Source organism: Patagioenas fasciata, chromosome 14 (genome assembly GCF_037038585.1).
Source record: "Patagioenas fasciata isolate bPatFas1 chromosome 14, bPatFas1.hap1, whole genome shotgun sequence".
Taxonomy (NCBI): Eukaryota; Metazoa; Chordata; class Aves; order Columbiformes; family Columbidae; genus Patagioenas; species Patagioenas fasciata.
The window spans coordinates 9736810-9757854 of NC_092533.1; the positions used below are offsets into that span (position 1 = coordinate 9736810).

General features: G+C 40.8%; 1 long non-coding RNA gene across 1 annotated transcript; it reads left to right on the forward strand.

The window, feature by feature from the left end:
* Window positions 1-1579: 1579 nt before the first annotated feature.
* LOC139829109 (uncharacterized) lies at window positions 1580-16500 on the forward strand. The gene is made up of 3 exons (XR_011741375.1): window positions 1580-2097; window positions 12299-12463; window positions 12614-16500. It is a non-coding gene; the product is annotated as an uncharacterized lncRNA (long non-coding RNA).
* The last annotated feature ends 4545 nt before the right edge of the window (window positions 16501-21045 follow it).

Genomic DNA, 21045 nt, shown 5'->3' on the forward strand with positions numbered 1-21045 from the left:
CAAGGACAGCTGAGTAACTGTACTTCTCACAGTTAATTAAAAAATCAGTGTGATTCAGAAGAGTGCAGCCAGAGGTTCATAAGCCAAAATGTGGTGAGGAATGTGTGTGTGTTGGCCTGATTTAAAAGAAATAACAGCAAGAAATACTGCATTCTCTGATACTGAAGTGACAAGAGAGAAACAATAAAAAGTTGCTGTACCTGCAGTTTGTCAGTGAGTTCTACAACATGCCAAGAGCAAATGGAAGTGAAAGAGTTTATTTCACTGCCTTGGAGCAAAGAGACATCCCTTCTGTACCATCAAGTCCTGCATGCTATGGCCACTAGCCCAGAGCTGCTGTCATCCATGGTGTGTCATTTGGATGGCATCTGCTGTAGTCTTATCTAAGGTAAAACACTAACTTCATTGAGTTCATAGGCAAGTGGTTGCACCAGCATAGAGCAGTTCAAACAAGGTCTGAGTCACTCAGCCCTGGCACCTGGTGCACCAGTCTTTGCATAAAACAGGACTGAGTAAGGCCTCCTGGGTTGTCGAGCCTTGTCTCCTGCTATCACAGGCACCATGTCCTCTAATCCCCTTCATAAACACAGCAGCAGCTGTGCGAGAAAAACCTGGACCGGCTAAGGATGCTGAATGTGAGGTGTTACAGGCTCCTGTGTCAGGGACATTTGGAGTATGCAAAGAATGCAGCTTTGTGCTATTTATAAGAGCAACATGATATGTTATTAATGAAGCTGGAAAGTCATATATGCAGGGAAATACCCAAGACCTTAATTATGCCAGAGAGGCATCAGGGTAATGCAGTACTTGCTTTCTACTTCTGGCCTTGAGTTCAGAGAATTATTTTCCTCTGTTTCAACATTTGGTTGAGCACAACATGCCAGCAAGAGAGAAAAAAAAAAGCACGGCTTTCCATTCCTGCAAGTACTGTGTCTGTTTTAAATCATGAGAGAAGGAGACTTCTAATGAGGCTGATTCATATAATGATGTATTTTACAAGCTATTCTCAGCAGATTCACTGCAATATGTCATTCTTTATGCACCATGAGAGATATATGAGCACACGAGCTTATGAAGGGTGGGGAAGTCTGAATAACTGACCAGTTTTGCACCTCATGTGCTGGAGAAGGAGAGAAAGAATTGGAAGTTCACATAGACTATTGCTTCCAAACCCTCCAGACCTCAGGTCCACTGTGAACTCCACTCCAATAAATATGAACATTACAAGACTCATGTCTTAAAATTTATTTCCAAGGAAGTGTCTCATTTTATTGCAACATGAATAAGAGACTCTAAGGCAATATTTAGTTTGTTTTATGTTTCATAAAAAAAAAAAAAAAAGGACAAAAAAAAAAAAGACTGTAATTTCATGGAGGCTCTAACAGAAATTCCTCTTTCCATCCAAGCGGAAGAAATCATGTTCAAGACCTTTCCCTGAGGGCTCGAGGAAAGCACATTAACATGGAAACTCCCACTTTGCTTTATTTGTGAGTTACTCTTCCAGGAGGATGAGGCTGGAATTGAGAGAAGCTATAACTGCACTAACTGGCCAAAGCCTGTGACATTAAGGGGTAGGCAAGGATGCTGAGAGGATAATCCCAAAGATGCAGCTCTCCAGTTGATGAAAATCAGAAGAGCCAGATAATCACTGGAGAGATTCCTACCTAGAAAGAAGCTAATTGCAGGGGCTTTAAGTAAAAGGGCGTAGTGGTTACTCTAGTTCTGCCTGTCACTTCTGTCATTGCTGACTTTCCCAGCACTGTCTTTTAAGATGCTGGAGGAGTGGTCAAGGCCCCTTTTAATGAAGTGAAAGTTTGAGTGGGAGGCCTGTCCAGAACAGCAGTGGAAAGAGAAAAGCCACATGCAGAGAGCCCCATGCATGGGGAAACCAGAGTTGCAGCCTGTTCCGGACGCGGGAGCTGCTGAAGCACGAATGTCTTCAGGAAATCTCCACGGTGAGCCCCAAAGAGTTTTGACCAGGTGAGAATGTCAGTCCACGCCAGCGCCTGGCTCTGCCACACGCCAACCAGCAAGGACATCCCGACAGCGCCTGGTCCCCGGGACCACTTGCCGGAGGACAGTGCAGGCATCTGACTGGTGAGTCCCACCTGGCCGGGGCTTTTCAAGCCGCGACATCCCACAGGCACGGTCACAGATCCTTTCCGGGCATCTCTTTGCAAGCCCCATGCCTGCTGTATGGAAGGGGCCCTGCTTTAGCCTTTTTCCACCGCCACTGTAGCAACCTGATTTCTGGCAAGCAGAGCTGGCTGCCGTTCCCTCTCTGGGCTGCCAATATACCTCTCTTTCTGGCCCGAGGGGCCACTGGAGAGCGATAAGGGCTGTTGCCAACTCCCTCTGCCTGGGAACAAGGGACCAGGCTTGGAGCACAAGCCCAGATCTTAGCGGTTCCCTGCTGCAAGCCCACAGACCAGCCCTTCTGGATTTCTTAAAGGCAGGCTGCCCTTACATACTAATTTTCTTAATTTTTTGTGGCCTTATCGGTGACTTAGTCATAACACCGGGGTCAGGCACCAGCTGCTGCCTATTCCCACGGTGTAACCTGCCCACTTCACTGTCTATCTTTAAATGTAATACGTGGTGCATTTGTGTCTGGTACTTTCTCTTGTTTCTGCAATTGAAATTTTATCCGCTCATGCAGTACCCAAAATTCTGCAGAGACACTTGGCCTGAATACTCATTTCATTGTTGAAAGCCAATACTGTTTTAACAGATGCAGTAAAATTGTGAGAATCTAAAGTTCACTTTTCTGCTTTAACTACCGCAGATGAAAGGGGGCTACTCCACACAGCTGAAAGCCTCTCTCACTTGCTGGCACATTAGTTTTTAAGGTGTTCTGGTAGTTTTCAGTCCTCTGTGTTGCCTAAGTACTTTAGTCCAGATCCTCAGCTGCAGTGAATAGATACAGCTATGCTTCAGTCAGCAGAGCTATGCTGATTTATACCACCAGGCATACTTTTTTTCATACATAGATGTCCTTAGAAAGTAATCAGCAGGCTCCCTCAAGCTGATTCCACACGACTTGCAACTGCAGTTTCAAAAGCAAAACTGTTCCTGAACCTTCCGCACCCCTGGCAGCATCTCCCCTCACTGCATACGCTTCTGTCCAGGGCACAAAGGAATCCAGTGGCAAACTCCCAGCCTCCACTCCAAGTGTTGTTCATCCTCAGACATACTCGACCGTATAATTTTTGTATTGCCTTGCACAATTTCAAACATCTCATAATGACACAGAAAACTCCAGACCAAGCTGTCAAATTATTTTCATTGCAATAATTTAAAAAATACCAAACCTGTCATTTCCTCACCTCTAAGAAACAAAACCAGATCATGCCAAAGTGTTAGCAGTGCACACTTTGTCTAAACCTGATGTTTTTAGATTCTATTCCAATATCATTTTTGCCCTGTGAGTTAGACCAGTGCAGACCAGTTCCCTTCTGCGTTTGCAGCAACTAAACATGCTGTGGAGATGTCAGGCTCTGTTTAGTGTACAGAACTCACAGTCCTGTGCTACATGGCTGTCTCCATTCAGCACCACAGTTCCTCTGTTCCCTGCCGACCTTGCAGGTTTGTCACCATTTGAAAACAATTATTTTCCTCTGACTTGGCATTTTTGGCTGCTGCCCAACTGCTTGCGGGCACTTTGGGATTTATAGTGAGACCCCCTCAAAGGAATAGTTATCTTGAAAGCTGAAACTATTTCCAAAAGGCTAAAATGCATCTTTCAGCTGAGTGCGGTTTTCCCTGCTAGAATTGCTTCATATGGATCCAGCCAATTCATTTTCCTGCAATGAAGTGGTTGCAGGAATACCCAAGGGTTGGGGCAGACTGAAGAGGCTGATTGCCTCTTACCTCCAAGGACTTTAAGACAGCTGTACAATTGACTTCCCTTTTGAGATGCTTTACATAGTGGATGAATGTGAATCGGATCTTCTAACCAGAATAACTTCTTATGAAGAAATAATGTAGAATGAATTAATTTGGCTAGTAAGCAAAGCTAATAAAGATTTTTAATGTTCACGAGAGAAGGACAGAGGAAGATCCAAGGGATAGCGCTAGTCTCAGCTCCCACTGAAGTGTTTAATACCCAAACCAGGAGTCCTCACACACCTAAACATGAAGGTCCTGACCCTGACAGTCTGTCTACCACCGTGCACCATGAGGCTGCATCACTTATGAGGAACACTGGGAATGGGAGCTTAGGATAAAATTACATCAGCTGTACCTGCTCTCCAGACTATAAGTCAGGATCTTGACATCCTCATGTGCTGTATAGTGATGAAAATGATTGTGTGTAGTCCAAACAGGCATCTGGATCCCAACTTTCCTGGCTAATGTTTAGCTGTAGGGAAGCCTGAGCAAGCCCCTAACTTCAAAAAGGGAGAATTGTGTATGTAGCAGAAATGAGATTCCAGACTTGGAATTGGCACCATTTTCCTAGATGAAACTTTCCAGGTCTTTGTTTCAAAGGTGACTTTCTGATAGAGAAAAACAGAAATAAAACAAGGGATGTCAAAATGTCTACCTTGCAGTTTTCTCTTATTCAATGCAGTCAAGACGTCTTTGAATTACTTATCACAAACACACTAGCAACAACAACAACAACAAAATCCCTGGTTTTGGTGTAAAGCACTTCTTTCTTGGGGTAACACATCTAGCACCTCATGCTTTTCTCACTTTTTATAAAAGGGGAAGGCAAGATGTTGAACTAGATTTGGAATTTGTGCTTTGATCACTAGCTATGCCATAAAGGGCCATGCCAAGTGGAACTTTCTACGGTCTTCTTACAAAACACCCTTCTACAGATCACATAAAGATCTGGACCTCACTTTGGAACATTTCAGACTTGCTGATTTCTGCAGTTAAGAAAATTAAAAAGGAGCAATATCACTAACAGCACTTTTGGAAATGTTCAATACCCCAGCCTTGTCATGCAGCTTGTTCATGGTACCATGAGTCTGCCTCGTGCTCCAGCTCACATTTCTGCCCCCTATTATGACCCACTTATTCAATAAGAAACAAATATTTTAGTCAGCTTTCAAGCCTTGTTTCTACAGTTGCAATATCTTCCTGAAGTGTAGGCTTTCACCTGCTCATTAGTAAAACATGCAGATTACTATGGTAAAAAGGAGTGAATCCATGCACCTTTACACTGCCAGCAAAATGTCAGTAATTTATGATAATTGCTTTAGCACAAGTCAGATGAATTGAATGGTCAGTGTGATTTGTGTCATTGTTCTGATGGTGACAGTCATGCGTCATCTGGAGTGACATCACCACTTGACCAAAGGGGACAACAGGAAACCTCCACAAACTGACACATAGACAAAGAATTGGGTATGCACAGAATTCTTTCCAACATAAATAAAGTAAAATAGTATCCACACTGGGTCTAAAAAGGATTTTCAAGGCTCTGCCATTGCATGACAGGGTTGTCAGGCATTGGAACAGGCTGCCCAGGGAAATGGTGGAGTCACCATCCCTGGAGGTGTTTAGCAGGCATTTAGGCAAGGTTCTTAGGCACATGGTTTAGTGCTAGAGTTAGGTTATGGTTGGACTCAATGACCCTGAGGGTCTCTTCCAACTGAAATGATTCTGTGAGTCTAAGAGTCTATAAGTCTATGAGTCCATGAGTCTATTCCTTTGCAATGAAATGAGCTTTTTCTCTTTCCATACACAATAATACATATTTGTAGCTATCACGGCAAAAGTAAGGCTTCAAGTTCACCTTTAAATAGGTATTAGCGGTCTATATTCCCTTATAATAGGTGGACATGAGGAAGAAAGCCGTCACCACTGGACAAAAAGTTTCGTGCTGCTTGTCAGCTGTCTGTGAACTGTGATCTGGGAAAATACTCGCTTAGGAAGATCAGTCAGAGACAGGACATGATAGAAGTTGACACCTCTGCCTTCTGCAGAGCACTCAGACTTACACAAGCAGATGCATGAAATGGAATTGAGCTTGCCTGTTTTACAAAAAAAGCATCTTATGCCAATGCTAGCTTTGGCCATACTTCATCCTCAGGAATAATTCCTGGCATTCCCTTTGACTGTTTCTCAGCACACCAACAGCTGAATGATCTCACTGGAAAGCCCTTCTCACAGGGTGCGCCGTCCTGCTTCTGCTTGTGCCAGTGCTACCTGCATGCACTGATCCGCTGGAGTGCCCGCAGTTCCTTCGAATGCCTTTCCCCGTCGAGAGAATACCATCAAAAAACTGTTAGTAAATTCTGTTTGTAAGTGGTTAAATCTGTTTCCTTATAGAAAAGTGAAGCCACAAGCAGGATAAGAGAGTTGGGGGAAAATTCCTAATGCCTGGAATTCAGTGCACTTTAGAAGAAAATACAATAAATTTGCTTAGTGAGTGGCGGCAGCACTTGGCAGGATAATAATTGTGAAGCACACTATTTATCTAAGCTGTGTTTTGCATCCCAGCTTTATTGGGCAGATTTCTTTGCAGAGCTTGACTACATCAGCATCCAAAAAACTCATAAAAATGCAAAGTTAGGTCTTACCTGCCTTCCCTGGCCATGCAGTTCCTTGACTTGCACTGGATTCCTGACACCCTCACCTCTTGCAGACAAGAGCTTCGTTCAGCACAAGTTTTAGGTGATATTCAGATTGCTTTCGACACCCAGAGTGCTTAATTCTTCAGGCTGTCTGGAATATATTGGCATCAATGGTGAATAATTCCTCCCAAGTCATCACATCAAGCCTGCTTTAGTAAATCTTTCCACTTATTAAGGACAAATTTAAACTGCCCAAATATGCTTATTTTTGTAAGGAGTCCTTTAAAAATAGTTCATAAATTTATAAGCCAGCATGCACTGCAAAAATACAATAAAAAAGAAAAAAAGAAGTCAGTGACGGATTTTAGCCCAGTTTAAACTGTCAGCCAAATCCTCCCGTCTTGTACAAAGCAAGCAAGAGGTTTTGCATAAAAGCAGTTGGCAAAGTCCTGCTGGGGTTAAGATGTTCTTTCTAAGGCACAGGGCAACACTTCATCTGCTTTATTAGCCCATGGCTGAGTTGGTATCCACATTCCTGAACAGGCAGACAGGATTTAGAGAGGAACATGTGCAGACCCAGTGACTCCAGCGGAGGGGAGGGGATCTCCCCTGGACCCAGCTGGACACACAAGCTTCTTGCATGAGCTCCCTGTGCCCTTGTTGCTCACAGCCCTGACTCAAGCAGCAGATACAAAATTGAGGCCCTGAAGCCCTGATGTATCCTCTGAAATGTTGCCAGACATTAAAGGGGTCCTTGGGAGAAGTCAGGGGACCAGCTGCTTGGAGCAACCTGCGGGCTGTCTGTGGCAGCCACAGGGAGCAGGGCTCGTGGCTGCCATCTGTATGCCCAGGTTTTAGCTGAGCAGTGGGGCCAGAACGTTGCAATATTGTCTAAGCGATATCAGCAAAACTCAGGAGAGTTACTGTAAAATCTTAGTGACTCAGAGCTTTGTACAACCGAAAGCCAGACTTTCTTCAGCGGCACATTTACCGCTTTCCTCAGGCCGATGGACCAGTGCAAACACACCAGCCACTGCCCGGTGAGGGCACCTTGCCCTCTCTTCACATCACTTCTGCAACAGGGTAGTGGCTTTGAATTCTGCTGAGATCTGCCCTCACTGGTGGGTGTGCAAGAACAGGTGCAGGTTCAAACCTGGCTGTTATCTTACTCTGCCAGAGAGTACACGCTGTGAAAATTGCAGTGGTTTGGTCAGCGTGTTCTTAAATCAATGATCCTTTTAAAGAAACAGACTGCCAATGGATGGAGAATTCATTGGTATTGCAGGAGTGTCTTTTAAAGATGTTCCCCCAGGACCAGCGTGAAGCTTCTGCTTGACAGGTGTACGTAACGTACCGAGATCCAGGGAGAAATCCTGCCCTGTCAATTCAGCTGAAATGAGGCAATGAACAGAAATGACAGAGGCAGCGGTTTCACATGTGGGTTAATTTACAGCATCTCTAAGTGTCTGCCATTTCAGTACTTGGAAATCCTGTCACATTCTTTGAGAATGTATGAATTATAAATTCCCACTAAAGGCCTCACACATACAGATATTTCGAGAGTTAATAATTGCTTATTTTTCCTTTTCTATGTAACAAAAAAGACAAGAGGAGTTGCAGCCCCTTCCAGAGTAATCTATTTCCCATAATGATGGTATTTCCCTGTGCTAGTAAGAGTTGTATTTATCATTCAGGAAATTATTCTTCTATACTTGCAATATAAGTAGATATAAAGCATTTTGGTCTAGCTTTTATTCAGGCAGATTGATGCCTTGAATAAAGCCCACATCTCAATGTACAGACAATATTAGGCAAGTCAAAACAAAACTTGATTTTAACAAACACACAGTTTGGGGTTTGAAAAGATTTTGCCTTTTTTCCTCCAAAATATACAAATACCAACTGTGCACCTCACAATATTCCCACTGAAAACAAGCATGATTCCACTGCATGAGGCCCAATCAAAACAAAGTGTGTCTGTACAGCACAGAGAAAGGCTATTGAGGTACCCAGAGAAGATCATGGTATCCTGCTGCAACCCTGGCCTCTGGGTCTGAAAACAGCAGTTTTGCTGCAAAGCACTGTAACTCTGATTTCCAGAATATCTCAAAGACCTATGGACTTGAGGAAAGGGTGGTTAATATTTTAGTTAATTAATTTTAATTAATTACTTTGAATTACTCTAGATTATACCTTAAATTATTCCCAACTTTTCTACGTTCCCATAGGTTCTCTTGATTAACTTGGTACTAAGTACTACTTGAAAAGCTGGCTACACACAAGTCTATATGATGCTACAGCTAGTTTGGAAACATTTTTTCTAGAAGTTCTGTGCTTCTGTGAAGAGCTACAGTCACTACGCCATAGGTACATCACAGTGCTTCTGTGCCCTGTGTTCAGAAAATACAGAAGAGTAAGCAGGGGGATATTGCATTCTGCATCAGGAGTTGTCACAAGTCCACCAACACACATCAACGTCAACACATTTATTGTTGCCACATATGGTCTTGTGGTATTGCAATAGAGGGGGTAGACCTGACACAATTAAGCAAATTTTAGTTTTGTTTCTGAAGGTACATTCCTCTGCCAGATTTCCTCCTGCAGTCCCAGCCTCCACAAGGCTGTGATAAGGGAACACAACTCTTAGAAAATCTGCCCCACGCTGAACTGTCTGAATTCGGGATCCATTTTTTGGTAATACATACTGCTGTGACTACATCAGTAAGCGGTGATAACAGCTCTTTTCTCCGGGGCCACATTAAGCTGCTTCAGGGCCAACTTTTTTATGTCCTCTTTCTCATGCCATTATGCACAAGCTTCGTGTATGAAAAAATCGTCTGTCACTTCCAGTTCCTGCAACATTATTCTGACAAAAGTCAGTCACTAAGAAAGTCCTTGATGTCAGAGGTTTCATCAAAGCAAAGTAATAAATATTGCAGAAGTCAGCTTGTCTTCAGAGTCCTAGTGCTTTTGCCAGAAATCTCACTTAGTCCTTCAACACTGTGTTGTCAAAAGAATTTCATTTGTTGGAGTTTCTCTCTCTTCCCGCTGCCTTTTTTTTCCCCTCCCCTTTTCTTTTTCTTCTCTTTGCAAGGAAATGAGGGGCAAATACAAGTGAGATACTGTACCATCTTTATCACTCCACCATCTGCAAATGGTTTCATTCTTCTGACAATTTCACATGCAACCTTATAAAAAGACCTGGCTCACTTACGCTGCAAACTTCAAAGATGTACAAAGCTCTGTTGGACCAGTCTATGCTGGTGGGGCAGATAAGAGGAGGCTGTGTTTGATTTCTGCAAGAATCTGTCTCTGTCTCAAATGGCTAATGGGTGAGAAAACATTTCTTCCAGTTGTAGAGCTCAATCCTTCTTCAAAATGAAGGCAGAGAACAAATTAGCAGCCAAGTGAGGTAAAGAAACCCTAGAAGTAGGGAACGAACCTCAGAATTTTTCCTGTCGTTCTACAGAGAAGCCTATGTAAGCTCTTGGCATCCCTGTGACTATTTCAATGGAATTTAATATTGTTTCTTTCTCCTTTTAATTCTTTCTCTGTGAGGGAAGTTTAGTGAACTCCTGGAAGCAGGATACAAAACTCAAGTCAACTGCACAGTGCCCATCTTTGCCCAAACCATCTTTTCCTTTGGATGGTGCAGATGTGATGCAGAGATGTCTGACCCTCCCTGTCTTTCCACAGCTCCATTCTGTTGATCCAAAACAGTTCTGCCATGTGCTGTTAAAACCAGGAGGCTTTGGGGATGCTCAGGAGCTTGCAGTCCTGTGCTGGGTCTGGCCTGCAGCCCACGGTTCAACACAAAACCTTTGTACCTGACAGAAGGACAAAGAGAAACAAGTCCTTTTGTCTCTTTGTTAAAGGCACCTCTCTGAATGTTTCGGTAGCTGGGTTTTTTTCTTTTAACACGAGCATTTTCTATTTTCTATCTGTTAGAGAAGGTCATGACATTGTATTTTGCCCTGTGGAAATGTTAAACAAAAATAAAGCTACTCTTATTTTCATTTCCAGTTCCTCTGAATATCAAAGGAATGTACATTAGCCCCTTTTCTTTCAAAATGACTTTTTAATGAAAACAAGTTTTTTCCCAACACTGAGGACATGACTTTCTGTTCCCCTGAACATTCTTGGGTTTGCTTTAAGTAGTTTTGATGAAAATTACTTTGGTTCTCTTTTACTAGAGAGCTTCCGTGTAGCAAGGCAGAACATTGCTTGCAAATGAAGACAAGAAATCTCTGATTTTAATGCTTTTGTAAAAAGCCTTACTTTTTTCTCTACCTCATTGCTCATATTTGAAAAACAAAAGAATCAAAGGACAACATTTTGAATATTGCTCTTTGGCTCTGCGCTCGAATTGAAAGTTTTGTAAATTCTCCTTGACTGTTCAAAAGCCCAGAGGATTTCTTTTTAATTTTTAAGCCTCTCTAGAAAGTGCAGCTTTTTCTCTGGGGACGAGTTCTGAAAGAAACAAATGAGAGATGAGGAATTTTAGTAGTCCGTTCCCTCTCTGGCTCATTCTTTTGTCTTTCTCCTGTCAAGACACTTTGATTCTGCATCCCCCACATATCTCAGCCATTTGAGGCATTTATAAATTATAGAAGTATTTATTGTTGAGGGGAAAATATGATCATTCACTGAACTCGTCATGAACTTTGCACGCGTGCTCACTCCTTTGGTCTTCAGATTCTTTTTTCATAGCAAGCAACCCCCTTGCGTAAAGCCTGCAGACAGAATTCAAACGCTGAGAGCTTGGCAGGTGATTTCAGGTTCCTACTGGGGACCCTGGAGTAAGAGCAACATGTTAAAATGTCCACTGTATCTGACTCTTTTCTAAACCAAGTCTGCAACTTCCCTTCCTGTTTATCTAGTTTATCACATAAATGCAGCAGGCACCATGTCAGTGTGCAAATCTCTGGAAAAAAGAAACAAACAAAACAAAACAATCCTACCCATCATTGCACATAGCTTTATGAAGAAGTTTTTGTGGGATTTTCTATTCCTCTTGTTGCTAAAATATACGCTTATGAGGATAGGATGTGAAAAACTGAATGGAATTAAACTGTAAGTTTCACTTTCTCTGCTAAATAATACAAGAATCTGCTGGTAGATATCTAACAGGCAACTTACTATTCTTTCACTCTTCTGGAAACTATTAAACAGGATAGTTCCATGTAGAAGAGGATTCTGGATAGCCAGGTGTGAGAGAGATTGATAATTCCTAATATGTGCGATCTGATTGTGGAAATACATGATAATGTCACATTTACTTCCATACTCTTCCTTAGGGCCAAAAAGAAGAAGAACGTTCTTCTCAGTGTGTGCTGTTCTGCTGCAGCAAAGGCACTTCTTGGCTATAGACACTCTGGATTTGAACTCAAGCCCCTAGAGAAGGTCATTTAATCCTCAGAAACACCTACAGTAGCCCCCTTAAAGACTCCTCACTTAGTACGTCTTGTGTGATACCTTCCATTAAAGCTACCATGGAACCCATACTCTGCCTGATCACTAAATGATCTGTTCTCCACCAGGCCAGAAAATGAATGCATTTAATAAGGATTAACCCCTGCTGGCACTAGGGAGCAATAAATATCATAGCACCGGCATTTGTAACGCTATAGTTATCATTGTGTCAGCATTTCTGTTATAAACCAGGGTTTGGGGTGGATTAGAACTCAGCCATAAAATTTTCTCCAGGCTGAAACTTGGCACGAAAAAGAAATAACAGACTATGATTATTTTTTTTCTCTTTTTTATTTTAGCCTTAAAAAAAAGAAAAAAACAAAAACAAAAAAAAAGACCACCAAAACCTCTTCATTCTATTTTAAGTTGTAAAAGGGAAGAATATGAGAGTCTTCCCAAATTCTTGAAACTGGCATCCGTGCCTCTGGGAACAAAGAAGGACTCTGCTGAGGCTGCATTTAGGGGTGAGTTTTCATTGGGATATAAGAAGTTCAGGGATTAAAGATGCGTTTTGGTATTTCTTAAAAGCCAAAAGCTTTGTCATATTATACGCAAGAGCTCAGTTCTTTAGCAATGGTGCTTTAAAAGTATTTTTTGCCCTCCTTTTTGTGCAGGAAAGTGGATAATTTTGAATGACCAGGACCTTCAAATCACAGTCAGTACCTTGACCACGCTCCGAGCAAGGAGTCCCACCACGCTCCCTGTTTGTGTCAGGCTGTGGTGGCACAGGGGACAGGCTGAGATATCTGAAATAGGTTTGTGTGAAGGTTTATTCTGAGCTCAGCTCAGTTCCCTCTCAGAAAACAGATGCAAAGAAAGACAACCTGATGCTGCTGATGGTGGAAGGTGTGGAGGAAGAGTCAGCACAGACCTTTGCTGTGGGATGTCACACGTGAGTCGAGCCAGGTCACGGCTGCAGGCATTCATCCCCCTGCTCCCGACTCGCTGCCGTCCAACAGCACCACGGAGGTTTCACTGTTTCTTGAAGTGCTGCTGTTTGGAGAAAAACATGATTTACCCTGCAGTGTATAAGCTCACACTGTCAAAAGGGTCACCACTGTTTTGTGTAGACCTCAAGAGGAAAACATGAGTTAGTTTGTTCCGCCAAAATAAGGTTTTCTTTTAGAAACAGGAGCGCTATTTTTTTTTTCTCATGCAGTCTGAGGTATAATATTAAGTTCCAGTTTCCCTTAAGAGTTCAACTTCATCCTCCTACTAGCATGGTTTTATTTTAGTTACCAAATATTTGAGGTTAAAGTGAATAGTTCATCTTTAATGGGATTATCTCTTTCAATGTTTGCTTTCATTACAGTTCGAATTGCTCTGAGCATGAGAATCTAACCTCACCAAAAGCATATTTTTGTAATTTGATACAAACTAAATTTAACCTTTGACTCTCATCTATAAAGACGTTACTTTTTTCCACCAAAAAGCAGAATGTTAGATTAAAGATCTGCCAGTTTCAATTTCCAGGTTGCTAACCTTCCTGTGATTGGGTCCTGAAATGTGGAAAGCTCTGTATTTAGTAAAGGTATTTAATATTAATAGTAGCAGTCAAGATGGTCTTATACATGCTGCTTACGATAGCTAAATGGAGGTTCTCTACTGACTTTTAAAATAGAGAATAATTTCCCTGACCCACACCGTGCAGTACAGTAGAACTCTTTGGACAGAGATATTTGAAATAAAATCTTCCCTTGGAGTTACTTAAACAGTTTATCACAGTTCTTTCATTAAACAAATAATTCTCATGTGAGTGCTTTGGAATATTAAGCCTGTGCTTAGGAAAAAAAAAGATTCATGTTCTCTCTGCTGACGGCAGGCTTTAAATGTGATACAGAAAGGGAAATGGATTCTCTGTATTAGTCTATATTTTCCCCAGTAAATCATCAGGAAAATTGCAGAGAAGGGGTTGCTTTTTAGAAAAAAAAATATATATATATTCTTGTTCTCTGCCGGAAGAATCCTTCTAAATACATGAAGTTTTTCACTTCTGCTTTGATAAGACGAAGTGTTGAAACTTTCACTGAAAAAGCTTTCCAGATATTTGTCGGGAATTTAATTTAAAAAATAAACAAAACACCACAATTAAGCATGAATGAAAAATTACTATGTCTCCTGTTCTGCAAAAGATAGATCAAAAGTGGATCAACTGTCAGAGCTCTGGTGAAGTCTGAGATATTTCTTCCCTGCATTTCTGCAGTAACGAAGTGAAGGGGGAAACGGCTCATCGCAGGCGCCAGGACATGAAGGAGAACGTGGGCACGTGTATTTATTTAACCCAGGAAAATTCACTATGAATTCTACAAAATCCTTCCAGTGGATACAGTTCCTATGACTCTATTTTTGTACAATTCATAGAAAAGCCTTTGTGTTCAATTACTTACTCAGGCTCCATATGGAAGATGGATTTAGATATAAAAATTATACTCTGTAAAATCTGTCCATTCTGTACAGGGAAGCAAGCAAGAAAAAAAGAAACCCACCTTATATTTCAGCTCTGCAGTCATCAGAGAAGAACACTGCAACCAAAATTCAAATTTTAGTTTGAACACATACTGCGCTAATAAATGGTCAGCTTAGAAGCATTTCCTGTTTATACACTGTGTTAATAAGCATCCATCACCCATGTCACATATACGGGATACCAAATTCAAATGTCAAACAAAATGTAAGAGGTCACACATTTTCCTTTGCTAACTAAAAGTGTAATTCATAAATATTATTGCTACCAAACTCTCCATCTACAGCACTTGTTTAGAAATATGCACATGTAATATAAATTGTGATTAAGTTAAATGGGTATATTATTTCCTGTTTTAAGGGTGAACAGCAGCATGAATTATGTTTTACTCAATAGGCATTTCAATAAAAACCTATAGACTAACAAGCTGCTATCATATAGTTCAGCTGCGCAGACTAACGTAGAAAGGGTCTTACGATCCACCACTGATATTTAAGCTGTTCCTGTGTCTGTTATTTCTGCTGATGCATAGAAAAAATATTTCTTTAGCTCAATACCCCTTTCTATTTTTTGTTATAAAAATAAAGTCTACAGGGGGGTCTATGCGCAAAATAAATAAATTTAATCAGCAAACATCAATCTTTTTATTTTTACGGACTGAATAAATGTAGGATTTGAGGAAATATCTCTGTGAGAATAACCATCGATGCACACATTTTGAAATGACTCATTTTAGTTCACAGAAATCAAATGCTCAAAGAACAAAATCAGCCAAAGATTTTAGAAATGTCTTAAACATATTTTTGAAAATGGGAAATGTACTTTCTACTGTCATGTAGTCATTAGATTTTGTAGATTTTTCCGGGTAGCCTGCTGCTGTGTCTCTTTCTGTTTGATCTGTATTTCCAGTTAATTTGAAGCATTTTAGGGCCCGATTCAGAATTCTCTGAGGTCATCTTAAAGACACGCAAAGCTGTAAAGAGATTAGATTTAAATGATCTGAAGTAAAAAAATGAAACTCTAGTGTTACAAGCAATAATGCTGTACTGACAAAATGTTCTCCCTTCAGGCCCAACTGAAGATTTCTCACAAACACAATGAAAACATTAAAATTGAATTAAAAATATACCATTCTTGCCACTGTTATATGAAAACTGCACAAGTTGCTTGACTTTCTGAGTGCAATTAAGCAACAGGAGCAAAGGCACATTATGCTAAAGAAATATCTTAGCTTGTATGTAAAGAGGGTTATTCCCAATGAGGAGCTGCATAGCCCAAGATAAGGAAACCCAGTTACTGCTTGTCTTGAACAACTGCATACAAAACGCGGTTACAAATACCATCAAATCAAAGGCTTTTGAGGCAAATAAGAATGCCACACATTCCCAAGTTATCTACTCTTTTTTTTTAAGCTTTGGTAGAAAAGAGATTTTACCAAGTCGCCGGAGTCTGGTGTTCTTTTAAAAGCTTGTAAAATGGGAGTCTGAATATTTTGTTTTATTAGGAGGAACATAGCGCATAACAAATGCAAAGATTACTAAAAAGGAAGGGGTGCTAAGTGCTTTAAGATACTCAGAAATGAAAATGAGTTCCATATTCTGAAAATCATAGGAAAGCAGACGTATAGGAACACTGTACATTAATATAATTCAGACTGTTTTACAGTAGTATAAAATATTTTATGTGTCCCTACTTATGAAGTGAAGGAGACACCAAGGCAGATAATATCAAAAAGGGAAAGACATCGTTCCGTTTAAGTGTTCCAGTAACACAGAGTCGTATCATTAAAATTCCAACCATAACGAATAACTAATTTTGTTAATCTTATTCTCCATGGATTGGCCGCTGAATTTCAGTAGTTGAAAACACAATAACTTGCATTAAATTATTGTCAAGTTACTGAGTTTTTTCTTTGAAAGCAGACGAAAAATACAAAAGAAATCCAAAATTAATGTTTATGGATCCCTGTGCTGAGTTCATTTTGCTGTAAGGTCATATTGTTTATTTTTCACATCAGTTTTTGGTACTCCTGAAAAATTCCCGGATAGAATTTCCCAAGAGAGGGTCTGCATTTCCACCTTACCCCATGGGGACCTGGATTGTCTGTCCATGTCCAGGGTAGAAAGATAAACCCCCGGGTGGTCCTGGGAGCAGCTGCTGGCAGTTGGCTCTGGAGGGAGAAGATGCTGGGCAGCGGCAGCATGGAGGCTCTCAAGGTCATCTGGACAATAAAGGTCTCACATGGGAACAACCAGGATTTTCTGGATCCCAGGGGGTATCTGGAACTTGGGAACCACAGCCCAGTCCACGAGGGAAGCAAAAATGATGGAGATGGGGGAAGAGGAGGCCAGCAACTACAGATCTCTTGACTGGATGAGGTATGGGGAAGTCCACAGGGAAAAAACCTCTCCTGGCATTTAATAGGGAAGGGGTGGGTGTGCAATCCAGCCCCAGGTTAGGAACCCCCGCATGTTCAAAGGAAAGCTTTTATGACTAAAGACAATGTCCTTATATGAGTGAAGATCAAACCCTTCCTAATCTTCTGTTGCAACAGACAAATGACTTAGTAACTGTCTGCGTATTCTCCACACAAGCTTTTTAAAAACAGCAGACAAAGTTAGTAGAGTTGGTATCCCTAACTATTGAAAAACAGAGACTGGGTAAAGTGCGAACGCATTTGCTTTCCTCTCCAAGAGGCCAAATCGTTGGTTTGCTTTGGTTGTTTTTCCTGTCTCACACAAGCAGTACCGTTTTCTTGGGAGATATAATTTTTCCTGAAGACAAATAGAACTAATGCCACCATGTCCTTCTGGTCCCGAAGTGCTCTACGCATGTTCCAGCTGATCCCAGTTTGCTGGGAGAGCTGCTACAAAATCTGTCCTTTTTTTCTATGTTTATTGCCAAAATCCCTATTTGTGTTCATATGAGATTTTGATACAGTTAATAAAATCTTTTCCTCTTCTAGATGTTTTGTGAATGTGCATTGACATTCAAGAAGACCTCTAAATAATAGCAATTATTTCTGTTTGCGAAAAATCAACCAGTATTGCCAACACGGATCTTTACAGTCCAGTGTTGTTTTAATGATACGCATTTCCCCTCCTCCCTAATATCTGTTTTAATTAAAATTAAAACTCAGTAATTTTCATAGTTTGTAAAAGAGCTCTGTGCTGTTTTCATTTCCTATATACATTGTTTAAAGCACATCCTCCACTGGAGATAAAAGTGCTTCACTGCTCGGTTTCCATTTTCTTTGCATTCACACCTGTGAAATTTTACAATTGAAAGGAGATAATACAACATCTAGACACTAATACAGAATGTAATGTTGCAACTCCTTCTTCGTGTCAGAGACAAGTGATGAATTCTGATGGGAGGAAGGCTGTGGGACACAAATTCTACAGTAAGAGCCAAATGCTATTTCTTCCTGTTTATAACTGTGGAACTCTGGCTCAGCAGTGCACCAACATGTCCCAGGCGCTGAGCATGTGTACAGCACAGAGCTAAATCTGCATTAAGCCCTCAGACAGCAAATGTAGCACAACTGTCAGGTAAGAAGAGAAATTTTATCCATCCGTAGTCAATTAAGCTAATTTAATTCCCCAGCAACTCAGTGGATAATGTTCAGCTCTTTCCATCACTTGTTTTGTTCCACTGACATTCAATCACTTATTTATCTCTTTTGCCAAAGGACCACACCTGAGTTGTGATTCATGGAGCACAGTCACAAGGGAAGAGCAGCCTGTTTTACTGTTGAATATTATGTTTCTATTTAGTGAGTAACAGGTTCAACCTGCACTGGTAACTTGGAGGGAAATTGGCAACTGACACTTCAATCTGCCCTCCTGTCCAACTGCATTCTCTGCTTTTGTTCAAAGTATCAAGCTTTTCCTGTTGCCTGTGTGGACTTTTCATGCACTGCTGGGTTATCCTGCAGTATTTCTTTCCATGTACCAATGGCATGTTTTCACTTTTAGGTATATTTAACAAGCCTGACACTTCTGGGAAGACTCAGTCCTTCTGTGCAAGCATTGGTAGAGGAAGCCCACCATGACTCAAACACATCATGTTTATCACTAGCGAAGACTCTGTCTACAGCTCCTGAGCAGTAGGTTTGACTATTCCCAAAGCACTTATCTCATAGCACATTTGTGATAGCTTTGAACTAATCACGGGCAATGGATGTAGCTGAGATTTCAGGATGGCCAGCAGCTTAACTGGCACAAAAACCCACTTGGATTGCCAAACATCTGGAGATCCACCCCTAAAATTAAAAAAAGATAATAATAATAACAAAAAAAAAAAATCTCCAAATTACACTCAGACAAAATTTCCAGGAGAAAAGGGAGAATGTGTCCAGGAAAATGCAGTTGTCGAAGTAGCTCTCGGTTGGACTGTGTTTAGATTGGTGGGGTGCGGGAGTAGGGGCAATTAGGATTTTTTTTAAGAGGAACACAAGGTTGTAAACCAACATAAACTAGTAGTGGGCTTCATGAATAAATGCAGGCTTCTGGTTTCTGGCCCTGTTCTCGGAGGTTCTGAGCACTTAAAATTCATATTTAAGGCAAACAGACCTTTAGATGTTCAACTATGTTAAAGTCATTGAAGTCTATTGTGTCCCTTGAACCCCAAGACACAGCAGCCTTTTAACTCTAACTTCCCGTGGCTCATTTCCAGCACAGAAACATAAACATGTGAGGTCTGCTGACTCTCCTTCTCCATTTAGACTCTGGGAACTTGATAAATGCAAAACATTTGCTTACCTTACGAGAAGAGGAAGTCGTGCTCTCGATTGCAAAATTTTGATGGCAGAATGAAGGACTTGCTGCTGTAAACCAAGAAAAATAATGCTAGAAAAGTGCATTTTCAGACAGATTGTGTGGATTATTTTTTATGATTTCTGACTGTTTTGACTTGGCAAAGCAGGAGTCTAACAAAACAAGTGATGAAGGCTCCTGGCATGTGACTTCTCAAATATTTAGCAAGCATTTGTAAGCTTTATTAAGTCAAGATGAGTCATCCATCTTGACTTGCTTACATGTATGTATCATGTACTATGCTACGTAGACCAATAGAAACTGTTAGTCATTTGTTTTATTACTGCAGGGTTATATTTCAGTAAAACTATCTAGTTCTGATGCTGTTTATTTTCAGAACAGCTCGAGGTGAATTTTGTAGGTCTGCAAAACCACTGGCCTTTCTAACTTATTTTCTTGGCAGAGGAGACCCAGAAATGTGAAGTAGAATCTCAGTTTTCAGTTCAAAATTAAAAGAAGAAGTTGCTTTCCCTTTTCTTTGGGGATTGTGTTCTTGGAAATATAATTCTGGTAAAGGCAGAGCAATTACTCTTGCCAAAACTCTTTCACTGCTCTTTGCACAAGGCCAGGTCTTCTGTAGCCAGGAAAAAAGAAACCCACAACCATAGGTGTTTTGATTTTGGCAAAGCATCCACATGAGGTACAGTTTAAGAAGGGAGTGACAACGACACAGATATTTGCTGCAGTGGGCATGGGCACTTTAATCTTTTTTGGGGTTCAACTTGTTCCACTTAAATGCATTTTATATAAATGTTTTTATACACACACACATATATATATATATATTTATTACATATATTCTCTTTAGAGCTGTAGCAGCCACTGGCTGCCCAAAAGTCCTGCACCAGCAGCCGCTGGGTTTGCACAGACTGCCTTGCGGTATGTGCTGGGTAATTCAAGACCAGGACAGAAATATGGGATTTCTCAGCCTATAATAATATCATAATTGTGCCATATTATTGTATAATCATTGGAGTAGGGGTTATGGCCAGCTGTGCCATGGCTGGACAAAGTCATTTCTTCTGTAACTAATTAATGAAGTGAGTCCTCTGCTTATCACAAGTGGGGTGAGCAGGTTTTTGACCAGAAAAAGGGGTCAGCCCGCTAAGAAGATTGCAGCATGATCTAATGAGCTGTTTATCAGTCTGACAAAGGATCAGATTGTGCCGGTGAAACATTATGAAGTCATACAGGCCACAAGGCAATAATTTGGGACGCGAGTGTTCAACATATGACCTAAATCTAACTGAGGTTTGTTCATCTCACCAGATCTTACTTTAAGCCAGTTCTGGAATTACTGTCTGAAGCCAGGAAACCACACAGCTAGGACTTATTTAAATAAATAAAATAAAATAAAATAAAATAAAATAAAATAAAATAAAATCTGTTTTTTCTGTGAAAAATTGTTGTTCTGACTAAAAGAAACTTGCAGACAGTGCTTTCTTTCTGCTAAAAACTTTGTCTTTTCACTGGAAAAGGGAAATCCTGGGCACTGAAATATATCTGCTGAAAAGTGCAAATTTAATGTATTAGTTCCTGCCAACAAGTTGCTCGTAATGGAAACTTTATTTTCATCATACTTTCTGCAGGAAAAATCTTGCCCAATATTTTATCAGCTCCACACATCAGTAATTTCCATTTGCAAAGTCTATGCTACATTTCTTCATTCATGTCTTCATCATATAAACAGTCATTTTTATTGCACTCTCTTACTCTTGCAGACCAACAACACTTCTTCAGAAAAAGAGTAAGGAAAAGTTAACTG